General features: G+C 43.0%; 1 long non-coding RNA gene across 1 annotated transcript; it reads left to right on the forward strand.

The window, feature by feature from the left end:
- The first annotated feature begins 1,233 nt into the window (after window positions 1-1,233).
- LOC149976979 (uncharacterized) lies at window positions 1,234-6,425 on the forward strand. Its single transcript, XR_016487525.1, has 2 exons — window positions 1,234-2,054; window positions 5,326-6,425. It is a non-coding gene; the product is annotated as an uncharacterized LOC149976979 (long non-coding RNA).
- Window positions 6,426-18,455: the final 12,030 nt, after the last annotated feature.

Below are 18,455 nucleotides of genomic sequence, written 5' to 3' on the forward strand. Positions count from 1 at the left end.
AGTACTTAATTAAGTAAAAATACTTTAAAGTACTACTTAAGTGTTTTTTTTTACTTTACTATTTATATTTTGGACAACATTTACTTTTACTTAACTACATTCCTCCATTCATTGCTCCATACATTTTACCTGACACCCAAAAGTACTTGTTACATTTTGAATGCTAGGCAGAACATAAAAATAGTTAATTTCACGTGCTTATCAAGAGAGCATGCCTGGTCATCCCTACTGCCTCTGATCTGGCAGACTGCCTCAACACAAATGAAAGCTTTGCTTGTAAATAATGTGTGAGGGTGCCCCCTGGCTATCTGAACATTTGATTAACAAGAAAATGGTGCTGTCTGGTTTGTTTAATATAAGGAATTTTAAATTATTCATACTTTTACTTAAGTAGATTTAAAACCAAATACTTTTAGACTTTTACTCAAGTAGTATTTTACTGGGTGAATTTCACTTTTACTTGAGTCATTTTCTATTAAGGTATCTTTACTTTTACTACAGTATGACAAGTGGGTACTTTTTCCACCACTGTTTTTTGCAAGGTTTTGGGATAAACGCCGAAAATACTGTCTGTGGTAAAACAGGCTTAGGATATCTTATACGTTCTGTTCTATGAGATAATCTTCATCGGCTAATGTCATTTTTTGTGTGTGAATTTTGATGCATTTAAACAAGCACATAAAGGCTTCATAATTCATAAAGGCCAGACTATCAGTAACATTTAAACTAACTATCGACTAACCCTAACGCTAGCTCTAACCATAACCCTTAACCTTTATTCTAAACCTAACCCTTAACCTTTATTCTAAACCTAACCCTAACCCTTAACCTTTATTCTAAACCTAACCCTAACCCTTAACCTTTATTCTAAACCTAACCCTAACCCTTAACCTTTATTCTAAACCTAACCCTAACCCTTAACCTTTATTCTAAACCTAACCATAACCCTTAACCTTTATTCTAAACCTAACCCTTAACCTTTATTCTAAACCTAACCATAACCCTTAACCTTTATTCTAAACCTAACCCTAACCCTTAACCTTTATTCTAAACTTAACCCTAACCCTTAACCTTTATTCTAAACCTAACCCTTAACCTTTATTCTAAACCTAACCCTAACCTTAGCAAGCAGTTGTTTATCAACAGATAAACGGATCAACAAACTGTTGATAGTATGACCATCTGTAGAGCATCTACCAATCGGAAAATCCGGACTATCTAAATGAAGTGTGACCGTATTATCTCATAGAACAAAACCTATGAGATCTCCTAAACTTGTGTTAATTTCAGACCTTATATTCAGCATTTATCCCAAAACCCCATTCTTCCCCATTCATTTCCCTGATAGGAATGGCTGAACGAACCAGAGGATTTTAGGACTACAAGCTGGCAAGCTCTATAACGTATAAGACTTAATCAGACAGGCAGATCAACAGACATTTGTTATATAAATATTCATACACATAGCTCATATAAACAAAGACATTCCGTCGTAAGAACACATACACCCAGCCATAAGACTGACCCCCTCTTCCTTATATAAACACACATCTCATCTCCCTCTAATTGGCCGGTCCCAAGAGCAAAGAACTTTTGCTGTGCACCAATGGGGCCCGCTCTGGCTAGAGCAAGGCCCGCCTCCAACCCTCCGACCAGTCAAGAAGACCGAAACGACAAGACTCCACCTACTTTATTCTATGTATAAAAATGTATGTAACCATTGTATAGGCCTCTTTTTCACCTGGCTCCTTGCCGAGTTATGTGAACTAGGTCCGTGCACGTAAAACTGCGGGACAAGATATCTCTGACTCATTAAAACTGTCTTTTGTTACAACTGAAATCCACTCTGTCCAGCGTCCGTGATTTGGTCTCAACTCTCCAGTATTTGAACACTAACAGAATTGGTAGCAGAGGATGGTTGTTCTTGAATTCGATCTATTATAAGTTAGTGTGAGAGGACGAGACTGATCACGGCTAAAAAATCAGACGGAAGAGTGACTTCCCCAGCCATTCATCTTGCCTCAGGAAATCTGATCGGAGCGCTCTATATAAAGGTGAGCAGAGCCCGTTATATCGAAATCTGCATATTGTATTATAGCCTAAACCAAATTTTGATCAGAAAGTACTGGGCGTGAGTATGAATCGGTGCCCAAATTTTTACATAAGAACCTAAGACATTGATCGGTGAGATCTTGTTTTGCTCGTTTTTATTTTTTTATTTGTATTTTTATTTTTTATCAATTGGCCTATTATTAGAAGTGTAGTATGCATGTAAAAGATCCTATTAAATTAGTGCTTACTGTTTAATTGGTTGTGGCTTAGAAGTGTAGTATGCACGTAAAAGTTCTTATTGAATAAGTTCTAAACTGTTTAATTGGTTGTGTTTAGAGATTTAGTTAATTAATAGATAGACTGAATCTGCATGTAAAAGATCCTATTGAATAAGTTGTAAACTGTTTAATTGGTTATGTTAGAGGTGTAGTCGAATAGATATAGGATATGTAAGTTTGGCCTTCCACAAGACAGAGATCGGGAATGATGTGGCTATTGCACATCAAACAATAAACATAATATGAACCAGAGTTGACATTCCATGATTTGGAGATGGGGGAAATTAAATTGACAGAAACGTTTGTCGCGGAGTAGGTTGGGATACGTAACTGGGCTATTAGGCACACAAAGCCACCTTAGTATCGAATGGCCGTGCAATTTTGATTGACAGCAGCCGGGCTGGAATACTGATTTTCGTTTTTTTTCATTCCTGTTGATATTGCCTAAAGTTTAAAATTATTCTGACAATTGCTATAGAATCGCTGGAATTTACTGATATAAGTTCATAAAGGAACTTACTGAATTGTTTCTAGAAAGTATTTAAATAAGCCGCCGAGCTTAGTACAGACTTTGTTTGACAGACGCTAAAAGCTACACACTGATTTTGGGGTTTTTCTATTCTATCCATATTTCCTAAAGATATAGAATTATTCTGACAATTGCTATAGAATCGCTTGAATTTACTGATATAAGTTCATAAAGGAATTTACTGAATTGTTTACAGAAAATATTTAAATAATTCACTGAACAACTCTTAGGTGTCTAGAAATTCTATCTATATTTCCTAAAGAGCTAGAATTACTCTGAAAATTGTTATAGAACCGCATATATTCACTGATATATTGTTCCAAAAGGAAATCGCCGAATCATTTTTAGAAAATACCTAAACGAATCGCTGAACAAATTCAAATAAAATACCGGAGAAATAGACACGTGGCGGGCGTCACATACTGATAACCCCCTTGGTATGCGAGGGTGGGGGTAGAAGAGATAAGCCATTGCCAGTACAGCAGTATATCTAAGCATACAACGATAGAAATAAACACCACATAGTAAGGATTGAATATACCTAAATAACGCATTATACACATTATCAGACGACTTAGATAAAATGTCTGCAGCCATCACGCCCAAACAAATGATTGCAGTAGAAACTCAAGACCAAGGGAAGCAGCCAGATAACACTCAGATCGTGGCACAGACTGTCTCTCAGATGATCCAACAGCAGGCAGCCCCACCACCCCATTACCCTCCCCCACAGCGGTATATCCTGCAACGGCAACGGGCTCAACGAGGCCCCTACACTGGACCATACAGAGGGGGAAACTACCAGTGGTATAACTGCGGAATTCCCGGTCACTATGCCAGATATTGCACAAAACCACTCTCCCCGCAGCAACAGCAATGGAGAGAAAGAGGAAGAGGACGTGGAGGGGTACCAGGAAGAGGAAGAGGACCCTCTCCTAGACACATGCAGCAGGAGCAGCAAGATTACAACCAACCCTCCCACTTCAACACCTGATCACCCAGTAAGAATGATGAGGATGCCACTCCTGCCGATGACCACACTGTCTGAAGCCCAAGAAGTGTACTGGCTAAAATGCCTACCCACAGGGCCTGCCACCCCTCACATCCAGTTTAAGTTCAACCAACTGAAAGCTCAAATCTACACGCTGCACCCATATAAGACTCCCCAAGCTGAGATCCATTGCACACTCAATGCAACAGAAACTGATGACTGCCTCTACACTGCAGACTGGGACGAAGACATGATGCACCTGACCCCACCTATCAGGTGTTGTACCATTGGGTGTGGCCCAGAGGGGGTGGCAGCACCGGTCATCCTACGATCAAGGAACCTCCATGCACCCCTGGCCTGGACGGCTGAAGCATCAACAGCCATAGCACTCCTGAAAACAGATCTATCAGCGGCAGCAGCTCTGACTGCACCTGACTACAAGAACAAGTTCCATTTGGATGTTTCTGGAAGGGAAGGATTCACCTCATCCGTCCTATTCCAGAAACAAGAGGGGGAGAGAAGGGTCTTGATGTACTACTCTTCAAACTTGACCACATTGAGGTAGGACAGTCAACATGCTCCAGATACGTTGCTGCAGTAGCAAAAGCTATTGAAAAAACAGCTCACCTCGTGATGTCACCCTTCAATCAGCCATCATCCCTCAACCAGCATCGGCCAAATTAGCTGAAATCATCGGATTGACGCAGGTCCTCATCAGAGGAAAAGGAAAGACTGAATATCTATACAGACTCAGCCCATGTCCATGAAGCAGTCCACACTGATGGACCCAGAACTTTTATGAGAAACACATGGCCCCACACACGAAGGCAAACTAAAGACCCTCCAAAAAGGCCTCGCACATCTGGTGGCACCCTCACATAAAAAATATGACTGACTTATTTGATGACGATTTATTTTGTGACGAATGCAATGGTTGTGACAGACACAACCCAAAGAAACCATATCAAACACCAATGGGCTCATACGTAATACCTAATGCATGTTTTCAGGATATTAGTATAGACTACACCGACATGGGCCCCGAAAAATTATCTAAAGGCAAACTCTATCTCCTAGTCATAGTAGATAGGTTCTCCAAATGGGTAGAGGCAATAATAACAAAAGGGGAGGATGCTAGGTCAGTCTTTGAGTGGCTACAAACCAAACTAATACCCAGGTATGGCATCCCAAGACAAATCAAATTTGACAAATGGCTTACATTTAACAAACACCTGAGACAGGTGGAAGAAAGATTTGGCATAACCCACAGATTTGGATCTGTGTACAGGCCCCAATCCCAAAATCTGGTGGAACGTCAAACCAAAAGCTAAGATAGCTAAAGTATGTGCCTCATGGGATAATGACTGGTAGAGTCATGCATGGTCCACCAAGGGAGGGAGGTCATATGCCCGCCCTTGATGTACAACAAATTGTAATGTCTAATTATGTGAAAAAACTGACGGTTCTCTCTGCAGCACTCTCTACCCAGGTTCACAAGGTCCAGGAGGGGGAGCTGCCGGGGGACACGCCACTACTGAAGGTAAAGGTTGGTGACGGGGTGTGGGTTACAGTCCACAAGAGAAAGTGGCTGGAACCCAGGTGGACTGGACCGTACGAAGTGAAGGAGGTTACTTCACACTCAGTCCAGGTCAAAGGTAAATCAGGCACACCTTGGCACCGCCTTACACATTGCACCCCAGCCCCAATTCCTTCTAGAACACTGACTGAAGTCAGAGCTGATTTGAGCGGCCTAAATTCGATTCCAAATGAAGACACTCCTTCCTCAGGTGATGCGGCATCAAACTCCGCCTCCCCTGAGAAGGGAACCTCGCCCAGTTAGAGGGAAATTTCTCCCTCTCTGGGTGAGGCTGGGGATATCTGGTCCCTTATTTGTGATATTCCTACTGATATTTGGAGTAACCCTAGGACTTTCACATGGTTAATTGAACAACTTTTTCACCCTGCCACATCACATACACCAACCCCTACACATGTCCCTAACTCCTTTCCTGATATCACTCCCTCCAATCACTCCCGTCCCAAACGTAGCACTACACCTACAGACCCACCATGCAAACCAGACAAGGTTAGGAGCACCACCTTATATATACCCACGATTGCAACCGCCACCTTTCTGCTATAGTTTTCACGTCTAATAGATGTGAAGAGGGGGATTTGTTATATAAATATTCATACACATAGCTCATATAAACAAAGACATTCCGTCGTAAGAACACATACACCCAGCCATAAGACTGACCCCCTCTTCCTTATATAAACACACATCTCATCTCCCTCTAATTGGCCGGTCCCAAGAGCAAAGAACTTTTGCTGTGCACCAATGGGGCCCGCTCTGGCTAGAGCAAGGCCCGCCTCCAACCCTCCGACCAGTCAAGAAGACCGAAACGACAAGACTCCACCTACTTTATTCTATGTATAAAAATGTATGTAACCATTGTATAGGCCTCTTTTTCACCTGGCTCCTTGCCGAGTTATGTGAACTAGGTCCGTGCACGTAAAACTGCGGGACAAGATATCTCTGACTCATTAAAACTGTCTTTTGTTACAACTGAAATCCACTCTGTCCAGCGTCCGTGATTTGGTCTCAACTCTCCAGTATTTGAACACTAACACAGGCGTACAGGCAGTCGGGCAGACAGACAGACAGAGATACAGGCAGACAGGCATGCAGGCAGACAGAGATCAAGAAGAAGCACAGAGCAGTGCTAATTTCGTACAAAACATTAGGAATAGCTTCGTAATATTTAATTAAGCTTATCACTGAAAAGCTCTCAATCTCTCCAACAACTGTTGTCCAGTCCACTTAGTACTCAGAGTTAAATATTGAGTTCATCTCCCTTTTTGCCCTCAGAACAGCCTCAATTCGTCGAGGCATGGACGCTACAAGGGTTCGAAAGTGTTCCACAGGGATGAAGGCCCATGTTGACTCCAATGCTTCCCACAGTTGTGTCAAGTTGGCTGGATGTCCTTTCAGTGGTGGATCATTCTTGATACACACGGGAAACTGTTGAGCGTGAAAAAACCAGCAGCGTTGCAGTTCTTGACACCTACTACCTGTTCAAAGGCACTTCAATCTTTCGTCTTGTTCCATTCACCCTCTGAATGGAACACACATACACAATACATGTCTCAATTGTCTCAAGGCTTAAACATGCTTCTTTAACTGGTCTCCTCCCCTTCATCTACACCAGGGGTGTCAAAGTCAAATGGACGGAGGGCCAAATAAAAAAATCAGCTACAAGACGAGGGCCGGACTGTTCGAATGTTCATTGAAAAATTTTTAAATGACGCATATAGTCTAGTGAACCTAATTGAACCTACTGAAAACCTAACAAATATATTACAATATGATCAGATAAATAAAGCAATATTTTCTTATGGCTCTGTCAGTAATCTTTAATTTTCAACAGACACAAAAGACAAATTTCCTTTATATAAATATCCCCATAACATGAACATTAAATGAAAGAAACCGGTATTCAAGGCACCATCAGTAGACTATATTTTCTATTTTAGCAAAAGTGGGCTAAATTTACTTCAAAGAAAAAACAATAATAGCAATTTTCTATCATCCACTCAACTGAAATATTTTTAAAATATAATTGGATTGAAATACAAAAAAATAAAGTGCAAAAATCTATTAATCAAAAACAACACTTTGTTTAAGGAGAAGTAACATGCAGTGAAAACAAATATTAAATTTTAACTTTTAAACTTGAACTGAGTAAAAACTCTAAATATGTGATTGCACAGTAATGTTCACTTGTTTGAGGTTGAGGGTGATACTTGGTGGTGTCCCATCTTTTCCACAAGTTCATCAATGTTCGGGGTAAGGCTCTGAGCTGAAGAAATCCTCAGAATTGAATGGAGGTGTTCAGCAGTAAGTCGACTTCTGTGTGATGTTTTGTTCAGGTTCATCAAAGAAAACAGTTGTTCACACAGGTATGTGCTGCCAAACATAGACAACGTTTGAGCAGCCTGGATGCGCAGCTGGGGCATTGTGCCGGGGAGGAAACGGGCGAACTCCGCAGCACCCACTGCCGCATATTTTGCCCTCAGTGCATCATTGCATTGGAGGTCAATCAACTCCATTTGGAGGTTTGGTGGTGAGCTTTCCACGTCAACAGCAAATGGGTTACCGAGCAGTTCCAACCTGCTTTTTTGTGCTTCAAAGTCAGCAAATCGGCGTCGAAAGTCAGCGGCAAGCATACCTATTTTATCAGCCAACTGTGTGCTCGGGAACGCACTGGTAGAGAGCTTCTCTTTCATGGTCTGGCAGCTGGGAAAGTGGCTCAAATTTTCTTTCCGCATCTGCGTCTCCCACAGAGTCAGTTTGGTTTTAAATGCCTTCACTGTACTGTACATATCAGAGATGACACGATCCCGACCCTGCAGCTGCAAGTTTATTGCATTCAGATGACTCGTAATGTCACACAGAAAAGCCATTTCACACAGAAACATTTTGTCTCGGAGTTGTGTTGTGTCTTTCCCTTTGCTGTCCAAGAACAGACAAATCTCCTCACGAAGCTCGAAACATCTTTGAAGCACCTTTCCCTGGCTTAGCCATCGCACCTCTGTGTGATAAGGCAAATCACCATGCTCCGTTTCTAACTCCGTCAGAAATGCCTTGAACTGGCGGTGATTCAAACCTTTGGCTCTGATAAAGTTCATGCTCATTACATGCTCCATTTTCAAGGCTTTACCGCACAACGCTTCCTGGTGTATGATACAATGATAAGCTGTCAGCTCACCTGTCGCGTTTTCCTCTTGCATCTTTTCCCGTATCTTCGCCACCAGTCCGCTCCTGTGTCCACACATCGCAGGTGCTCCGTCGGTTGTCAAACCCACGAGTTTTTCCCAAGGCAGCTCCATCTCATTTACACATCTTGACACCTCTTCATACAAATCATGCCCCGTAGTTGTGCCATGCATAGGACGTAAAGCCAAAAACTCCTCTGTCACGCTTAGGTTGGAGTCCACTCCGCGGATGAAAATTGACAACTGGGCAATGTCAGAAATGTCGGTGCTCTCATCCACAGCCAAGGAATATGCAATAAAATCTTTTCCCTTTTTCACAAGCTGCTCTTTTAGATTGATGGACAACTGGTCTACTCTCTCGGCAATGGTGTTTCTGCTCAGACTCACATTTAAAAAGAGTTGCCTTTTTTCTGGGCAAACTTCGTCACAAACTTTAATCATGCAGTTTTTGATGAAATCCCCCTCCGTAAATGGCCGGGCTGATTTAGCGATCTCTTCTGCCAAAATAAAACTGGCCTTTTGTAGCCTTTGTTCCATGTCCATATTCTTGTTTTTGTCCGCGTGTTTCGTTTCATAATGTCGTCTCAGATTATACTCTTTCAGTACCGCCACACTTTCTCCACACAGAAGACACACAGGTTTTCCAGCTACCTTCGTGAACATATACTCCGACTCCCACCTTGTTTGAAACCCCCGGTTCTCAGTATCCACCTTCCGTTTTGCCATTTTTGATGGGTATCTGAAAGTTAATTTTACTGTGATGCTGACGACTGCTGTGCCAATAAATATTGAAATGAAGCAGCCTACTGCTCGGTGCGTCACCTTTGCATTGTGGGAAATGTAGTATTGGTGCGTGTAAAAGATCTGCGGGCTGCCGGCTTGCTGCGGGCCGGTTCTAATAATAAATCAAGATCATCCCAGGGGCCGTAAAAAACCTTCTTGCGGGCCGGATGTGGCCCGCGGGCCTTGACTCTGACATATGTGATCTACACTGATTCGAAGTGGATTTAACAGGTGACATAAACATGGGATTATAGCTTTCGGCTGGATTCACCTGGTCAGTCTATGTCAAGGAAAGAGCAGGTGTTCCTAATGTTTTGTACACTCAGTGTTAGTGTAGTGGCAAGAGGGATTTTTGTGAATCAATTGTTTTCTACACATTTTCCTTTCTTTCTGTGGCACCAAATGTTTACATATATGCTACTGGGAATGTTACCAGGGCCACGTTCATTCGCAGATAGAAATTATGTCAATAGAGCCGACGTTAATCCTTATTCTACATGTCAGAGAGGCATGTTTGTTCTACATAGCATATTTCTATCTGAACGTTCCAAAACGTTGCGTCCTGCTGAATGCACCCCCAGGTTGGTATCTTTAGCTAGCTAATGAGGTAACATAACTGAACAAGTTGTAGCCTAAACAAATGATTAACAGTCCGGTCCTCAAGTAGCCTAGTTTTAGAACGTTCCGCTGTAATCTTTATGAATGTAAAATGCGGCCCGCCAACGCACGATAGAAAGAACAAAACGTAGCGCCGGTATTATGGGTCATATCTTTTGAATGATAATGGCTACAATCAAGAGGTAGACTTGGATAGTCCCTTGGCTACAGAACCTGGCTATGAAATGCAGATGGGGAAAATGCGAGGGTTGAGCGAAACTACAAATTCTAAAACGTGTATTTAATCAATGGATAGAAAAGCATAGCTAGACTGTTGTTTTACTATTAAACTTAATACTGCTATTGTTTTTAATTTCATAATGGATCTTGTGTTTCTTAACCAGCCAAAGGGTATCTAACTAGAAGGCAGGTGGAGATGGGAAAGCAAGAGAGTTACCTGCGTGATGTGTATAATCGGAGTCTGATCCCGAGCTGAGCCTGTCTGCCAACGCTCAGCGCTTGTTTCTGTGCAGCTCACAAGCTGATGTAAGCCAGGCTGTGTGTTTCAGGTGTTGCGTGTCCTTCCCACTGCTGAACAGAACTGCGCTGTGCATAAGTGCTGCTAATATTAATTCAGCTTTCCACTGAAAAGCTCTCAATCTCTCCAAAAAACTTGTGTCCAGTCCATTTAGTACTCAGATTTTAATCATAGAGATAATTTCGTCTCGTTTTAGTCACCTGAAATGAAAAATAATTTCCATTTAGTTATAGTTTTTTTTCTGGATCTATTTAGTCAGTTATAGTCTTGTCAATTGCCACTGAAAAATAGGTGTTTGACGAATATTGTAGTCACTATTTATGTTGACACAATGAACACTGGCACAGAGTGACAGCAGAGAAGATGCTGAGACAGACAGACAGACAGTACAGGTTGTGGGCTGATGTGGATAAAATGCCAGGGCCGAATCCTTGTCCCAGTCCGCCCCAGAGTTTTCCCCTTCATCAATACAGACGTTGGTCCCTTTCATCTCCCCCACCACTCGTTCCCTTCCACAGGAAATGTGAAATGTAAAAAAAGGTGAATTTATCTTCAGAATACTTTATTTTATCTTTAGATTACTAAACCGTTGCCATTCAGATCTTATCATTTGGAATTTAACACCTTTCTGCTCCCTTGTCGCTAAACCATTTAGAAGTGGAATGTTTATCCCTTCATCAATACTTATTTCTTTGCCAGACTTTCATCTCCCACACCATTTCCCTTCCACAGGAAATGTGGAATGCACAAAAGGGAAGACTTTGCAGCGCTCTCCATGTCAGAAATGAATGGAGAATACCACTTACATTTGTGTGAGCCATAAAGACTCCAATTCAAACATAATGCTCAGAACTGGAGGATCAGAAACCTTTTGTTTGTTCTCTCACAGATTAGATTTTAGATGGGTGAGGAAAGTTGTTACTGTCTGTTGGTTGAAAAGGTTTGTACTCTCACAGATTACAGACTTTAGATGGGTGAGGAAAGTTGTTACTGTCTGTTGGTTGAAAAGGTAACATCTGCCTCAACACATGTGCCTCTCCATCACAACTAGGTAACCTTCATCACCTCATCCACTATCATTATCTCCATCCCTCTCTTTGGTTCTCTCTGTTCTGTCTGTTCTCTCTGTTCTCTGTTCTCTCTGTTTCTCTCGCTTGCTCTCCCTCGCTCATTTCTGTTGGCTCTCTCTGAATCTCAAAAAGGAATCAGGATTATTACATCCATTTACTGAGCAGGTGTTCAGGCCCCGGTAATCGATACACGGGTGCAGTGTTGTGTCCTTCTTCTCCACAAAGAAGAACCCTGCGCCAGCAGGGGAGGCAGGAGGATGGATACACCCTGCGCCAGCGGGGGAGGCAGGAGGATGGATACACCCTGCGCCAGCGGGGGAGGCAGGAGGATGGATACACCCTGCGCCAGCGGGGGAGGCAGGAGGATGGATACACCCTGCGCCAGCGGGGGAGGCAGGAGGATGGATACACCCTGCGCCAGCGGGGGAGGCAGGACGATGGATACACCCTGCGCCAGCGGGGGAGGCAGGAGGATGGATACACCCTGCGCCAGCGGGGGTGGCAGGAGGATGGATACACCCTGCGCCAGCGGGGGAGGCAGGAGGATGGATACACCCTGTGCCAGCGGGGGACGCAGGAGGATGGATACACCCTGCGCCAGAGGGGGAGGCAGGAGGATGGATACACCCTGCGCCAGCGGGGGAGGCAGGAGGATGGATACACCCTGCAGCCAGAGAGTCGTCAATGTACCTTTCCATCGCCTTGGTCTCCGGACCCGACAGGGAATAAAGCTGCCCCCGATGTGGTGTAGTGCCCGGGAGAAGGTCGTTAACGCAGTCGTAGGGCCGATGCAGAGGAAGTGATGTGGAACGGGCCTTGTTGAAAACCACCTGGAGGTCATGGTAGTCAGTGGGAACGGCAAGGAGGTCCGAGGCTTTTCCCAAGGGCATGCTACTCCGACTTCAGGCAATGAGCGTGGCAAAACGGTAGAACCAACAGTCCAGTCAATAAGGGGATTGTGCCTCTGGAGCCATGAAAACCCCCCAAGCTACGGGTACTTTAGGAGATTCAATGAGCAGAAATTGCATGGACTGACCTGTGGTTACCTGACACTCGCAGGTTGATAGGAACCTTATTCTTATTGTTCTGTGGGTGACTCTGCCAATAGAGCACCCATCCAGCGCTCTGATGTCCACGGGAATGGGGAGGGATTGAAAGGGGATTCCCAACTCCAACACCAGGGTCCATAAAAAAAGGGGAGTTGGGGATTCCCAACTCCAACACCAGGGTCCATAAAAAAAGGGGAGTTGGGGATTCCCAACTCCAAAACCAGGGTCCATAAAAAAAGGGGAGTTGGGGATTCCCAACTCCAACACCAGGGTCCATAAAAAAAGGGAAGTTGGGGATTCCCAACTCCAACACCAGGGTCCATAAAAAAAGGGGAGTTGGGGATTCCCAACTCCAACACCAGTGTCCATAAAACTCTCGTCCGGCCCCAGAGTCAATGAGTACCCGGAGAGGTTTTGACCAGTCCCCCCACAGAAAGGACGGCATGGAGAGGGGTACGAGTAATGGTAGATTGGAAATTCTCTGTATGGCCCACCAGCGTACCTATTGATGAGCCTGGTCTTTTTTATTATTATTTATTTTTTTCCTTTATTTAACTAGGGAAGTCAGTTAAGAACAAATTCTTATTTTCAATGACGGCCTAGGAACAGTGGGTTCCTGTTCAGCCTGTTCAGGGGCAGAACGACAGATTTGTACCTTGTTAGCTCGCGGTTTGAACTTGCAACCTTCTGGTTACTAGTCCAACGCTCTATCCACTAGGCTACCCTGCCGCCCCAATGGACACGTAGAAATATAATGACCTGTAGTTCTACAATACAGACAGAACTTGGTGTTCAGTCTGCGTAAACATTTGGCAGGGGACTCGGGTAACCTCAGATTCTCTCAGTAATGTAGATGCTGGGGATCTTTGGACGAGAGAGTGTGACTGGGAAAAGATCTCCTCTCCCTCCTATGTTCCCGTAGCTGCCAATCGATCCATATGGTCAAGGCTATGAGAGAGTCGAGATCCATGGGCGAGCTCATCTTTAACCTCCTCTGATAATCCATGAAGGAACATGTCGAACAGGGATTCAGGGTTCCAGGCACTCTCGGCGATCAGCGTGTGGTTCAGCGTGTGACTTTCAACAAAGTCTGCCACACTATGGTCTTGACGTAGCAGGAGTAGCTTCTGAGCAGCCTCTCTCCTGGACAACAGATAATCTATCACCTTATTTACCTCTGCCATGAACTCCTCCAGACTGAAGCACACAGTGGATTGTTGCTCCCACACCACCGTAGCCCAGACGAGAGCCGTCCCGGATATTAGCGCTATAAGGTATGCTAACTTCGAGAGGTCCGAGGGAAAAGAAGAGGGCTGAAGCTCAAAGATGAGGGAGCACTGGGAGAGAAATGCCCGACAAGTTCCTGAATCTCCAGCGTAGTGCTACGGAGGAGGTAAGCAGGGGTCTCGGGAAGCCGGGTTTGGCTGGGGAGATGCGCTGCTGATAGCGGGGTTACTAAGAGGCTGGCTGGTTACCGTTGTGGCTGCCTAATAGACAATCCAAGGAATTGCTCCGGCAATGTATTGAAAGTGAGGTCATGGCGTTCCTCCAATGTCTGGAATCCTTCCATAAGATTTTGAAGTAACTCATCGCGTCTTTCAATGGTGGCTCTTTGGGAGGAGCCGGGCGTTACGGAGCTGGTCCGAGTCAGCTGGGTCAGTAATGGCCAGTTTGTACTAACACGACTCAGGATAAGACCCAGATGCAGACACAGGAGGCAGACAGTTTGAATTTCAGATGTTTGTACAAAACAAGGGGCAGGCAAATGGCAGGTCAAGGGCAGGCCGAGGTCAGTAATTCAATGCAGCGTCAATCGGGGACAGAACGGCAGACTCACGGCAGGCAGAATGGTCAGAACCAGGAGGATGAGAAAACAGAAATGATTGGAAAACGGGAAAACACTCTGTTAAGACTTGACAAGACAAGACGAACTGGCAGCAGACCAACAGAAAACGCAGGTATACAGTTGAAGTCAGAAGTTTACATACACCTTGCCAGATACATTTAAACTCAGTTTGTCACAATTCCTGACATTTTAATTCTGGTAAAAATGATGTTTAGGATGAGTTAGGATCACAACTTTATTTTAAGAATGTGAAATGTCTGAATAATAGTAGAGAGAATGATTTATTTCAGCTTTTATTTCTTTCATCACATTCCCAGTGGGTCAGAAGTTTACATACACCCAATTAGTATTTGGTAGCATTGCCTTTAAATTGTTTAACTTCGGTCAACCGTTTCAAGTAGCCTTCCACAAGCTTCCCACAATAATTTGGGTGAATTTTGGCCCATTCCTCTTGACAGAGCTGGTGTAACTGAGTCAGGTTTGTAGGCCTCCTTGCTTGCACATGCTCTTTCAGTTCTTCCCACACATTTTCTATGGGATTGAAGTCAGGGCTTTGTGATGGCCACTTCAATACCTTGACTTTGTTGTCCTTAAGCCATTTTGCCACAACTTTGGAAGTATGCTTAGGGTCATTGTCCATTTTGGAAGACCCATTTGCGACCAAGCTTTCACTGATGTCTTGAGATGTTGCTTCAATGTAGCCACATACTTTTCTCTCCTCATGAAGCCATCTATTTTGTGAATTTCACCAGTCCCTCCTGCAGCAAAGCACCCCAACAACATGATGCTGCCACCCCCGTGCATCACGGTTGGGATGGTGTTCCTCGGCTTGCAAGCCTCCCCCGTTGTCCTCCTAATATAACGATGGTCATTATTGCTAAACAGTTCTACTTTTGTTTCATCAGACCAAAGGATATTTCTCCAAAAAGTACGATCTTTGTCCCCATGTGCAGTTGCAAACCGTAGTCTGGCTTTTTTATGGTGTTTTTGGAGCAGTGGCTTCTTCCTTGCTGATCGGCCTTTCAGGTTTTGTCGATATAGGACTCGTTTAACTGTGGAAATAGATACTTTTGTTCCTGTTTCCTCCAGCATCTTCACAAGGTCATTTGCTGTTGTTCTGTTTGCACTTTTTGCACCAAAGTACGTTCATCTCTAGGAGACAGAATGCGTCTCCTTCCTGAGCGGTATGACGGCTGTGTGGTCCCATGGTGTTTATACTTGCGTTCTATTGTTTGTACAGATGAATGCGGTACCTTCAGGCGTTTGGAAATTGCTCCCAAGGATGAACCAGACTTGTGGAGGTCTACCATTCTAAAGACCTTTCTGAGGTCTTGGCTGATTTCTTTTTATTTTCCCATGATGTCAAGCGAAGAGGCACTGCGTTTGAAGTTAGGCCTTGAAATACATCCACAGGTACACCTCCAATTGACTCTAATTATGTCAATTAGCCAGTCAGAAGCGTCTAAAGCCATGACATCATTTTCTGGAATCTTCCAATCTGTTTAAAGGCACAGTCAACTTTGTGTATGTAATCTTCTGACCCACTGGAATTGTGATACAGTGAATTATAAGTGAAATAATCTGTCTGCAAACAATTGTTGGAAAAATGACTTGTGTCATGCACAAAGTATACACTGTATATCCTAACCGACTATAGTTGACTATACAAACTATAGTTTGTTAAAACAAAAAATGTGTGAAATGGTTGAAAAACGAGTTTTAATGACTTAAAGTAATACATTTGTGCTATAGTACATCATTTTCCACTCAGAGTAATCATTCCTTCTTGTGTGGTTGGTTGAAGAATGGGTAGTTGTAGGTGGGGGGATGTATAAAGAGATCCATCACAGCCAACGACAGAATTAATAAACAAGCCCTCGACCCCTCTTCATCCCATCCCCTCACAAAGGGAATAAATACTGCCTTTCAAGTTCTTATTTTTATATTTAAAAAAAAAATCTTTATTCATCCAGGTACTCATTGAGATAAAAAAAAAAAAAATTCAAGAGAGACCTGGTTAATTCTATGACATGGTTGGAGCGTTCGATTCTGGAGGGGATGTCTCTTTACTCAGACAGACCAAATGCATGTCCGTCTCAGCAGTGTTTGTCAAGGTTTCCTTTGATTAGTGTATGAAGCTCTTTTCAGAGAGGGATGGTGAGTCAGACGGTACTCAGAGAAGTGAAGATGTAGTCCTGCGCCCCCTCGCCCTCCTGCGCCCCCTCGCCCTCCTTGCTCCCCCTCGTTCTCCTACTCTCCTTCGCTCTCCTTGTCGCATGGACCCAGCGAGATTTTCACAAACTCATAGCATGATCACAGCTCCATCGAAGTCTATATGTTTTGTACTATCTGTATGAAGAGGGGCATTAGGCTGTATGAGAGTTATGAGTCATTAATTCAGTCCAACTCCATGCATTGTTATGTTTCCAGCAGCTTATTGAAAGTGCTGTTTATGAGAGTGCGCTGCTGTCCTTTGTGAGTACTGAAAGTGCTGTTTATGAGAGTGTGTTGCTGTCCTATGTGAGGACTGAAAGTGCTGTTTATGAGAGTGTGCTGTTTATGAGAGTGTGCTGCTGTCCTTTGTGAGTACTGAAAGTGCTGTTTATGAGAGTGTGCTGCTGTCCTATGTGAGTACTGAAAGTGCTGTTTATGAGAGTGTGCTGCTGTCCTATGTGAGTACTGAAAGTGCTGTTTATGAGAGTGTGCTGCTGTCCTATGTGAGTACTGAAAGTGCTGTTTATGAGAGTGTGCTGCTGTCCTATGTGAGTACTGAAAGTGCTGTTTATGAGAGTGTGCTGCTGTCCTATGTGAATTTGCAAGGCGTGGAGAACTTACCTGAGAGAGAGGCGAGTTGTTTACAGGTTCCCAGCTGAGTTTTCCATTTAATCTGCTGGCCATGATTTAATCAGGATAAGCCTCACCTACAGGTCTCCTATTCACTCTGACAGGCCCGTCTCTGTCTGGAGTTGGAGTTCTACAACGTTCCTGGAACCAATACTTTACACCCATGCAGATGTCATAGAAAAAAAGAGACATGTCACTAGGCTCATTCCAACAACTGTGTACCTACTATTATTCACATAGACAGAGCGTGCAAAAAAAACGTGTTTTAATTAATAACCCTAGCGTTAATTTGCCAAGGAATGCTTCCCAGAGAGAAGCTGTGTGTGAGAACGTTAATAAAAGCTGTGTGAGAACGTACATTGAAAATGAACAACGGCCTCCTTAGGTGAAGTGATTACTCCTTTGATACAGGAATCATGATGAAAGGGGATCTCCAAAACTCCTTTATTGAAAGTTCTTCCAATATAATTGATTTCTTCATCTATTTAATGTGCATTTGCTCTAATCATGTATTGAAATGGTATTTCCTCTCTGTTGAAGATGGAAACATTCTCGGTCTCAAATTAGAATTATATCTCTTCAGATTTCTGTTTTATTTTTTTAAACATTAAATATGGAGTAATTAAATATGGAGTAATTAAATATGGAGTAATTAAATGTGGATTAATTAAATATGGAGTAATTACACATGGAGTAATTAAATATGGAGTAATTACACATGGAGTAATTAAATATGGATTAATTAAATATGGAGTAATTAAATATGGAGTAATTAAATATGGAGTAATTACACATGGAGTAATTAAATATGGATTAATTAAATATAGAGTAATTAAATATGGAGTAATTAAACGTGGAGTAATTAAATATGGAGTAATTAAATATGGAGTAATTAAATATGGAGTAATTAAATATGGAGTAATTACACATGGAGTAATTAAATATGGAGTAATTAAATATGGAGTAATTAAATATGGATTAATTAAATATGGAGTAATTAAATATGGAGTAATTAAATATGGAGTAATTACACATGGAGTAATTAAATATGGAGTAATTACACATGGAGTAATTAAATATGGAGTAATTAAATATGGAG

This window comes from Oncorhynchus mykiss, chromosome 16 (genome assembly GCF_057628025.1).
Source record: "Oncorhynchus mykiss isolate SJ-2025 chromosome 16, ASM5762802v1, whole genome shotgun sequence".
NCBI lineage: Eukaryota > Metazoa > Chordata > Actinopteri > Salmoniformes > Salmonidae > Oncorhynchus > Oncorhynchus mykiss.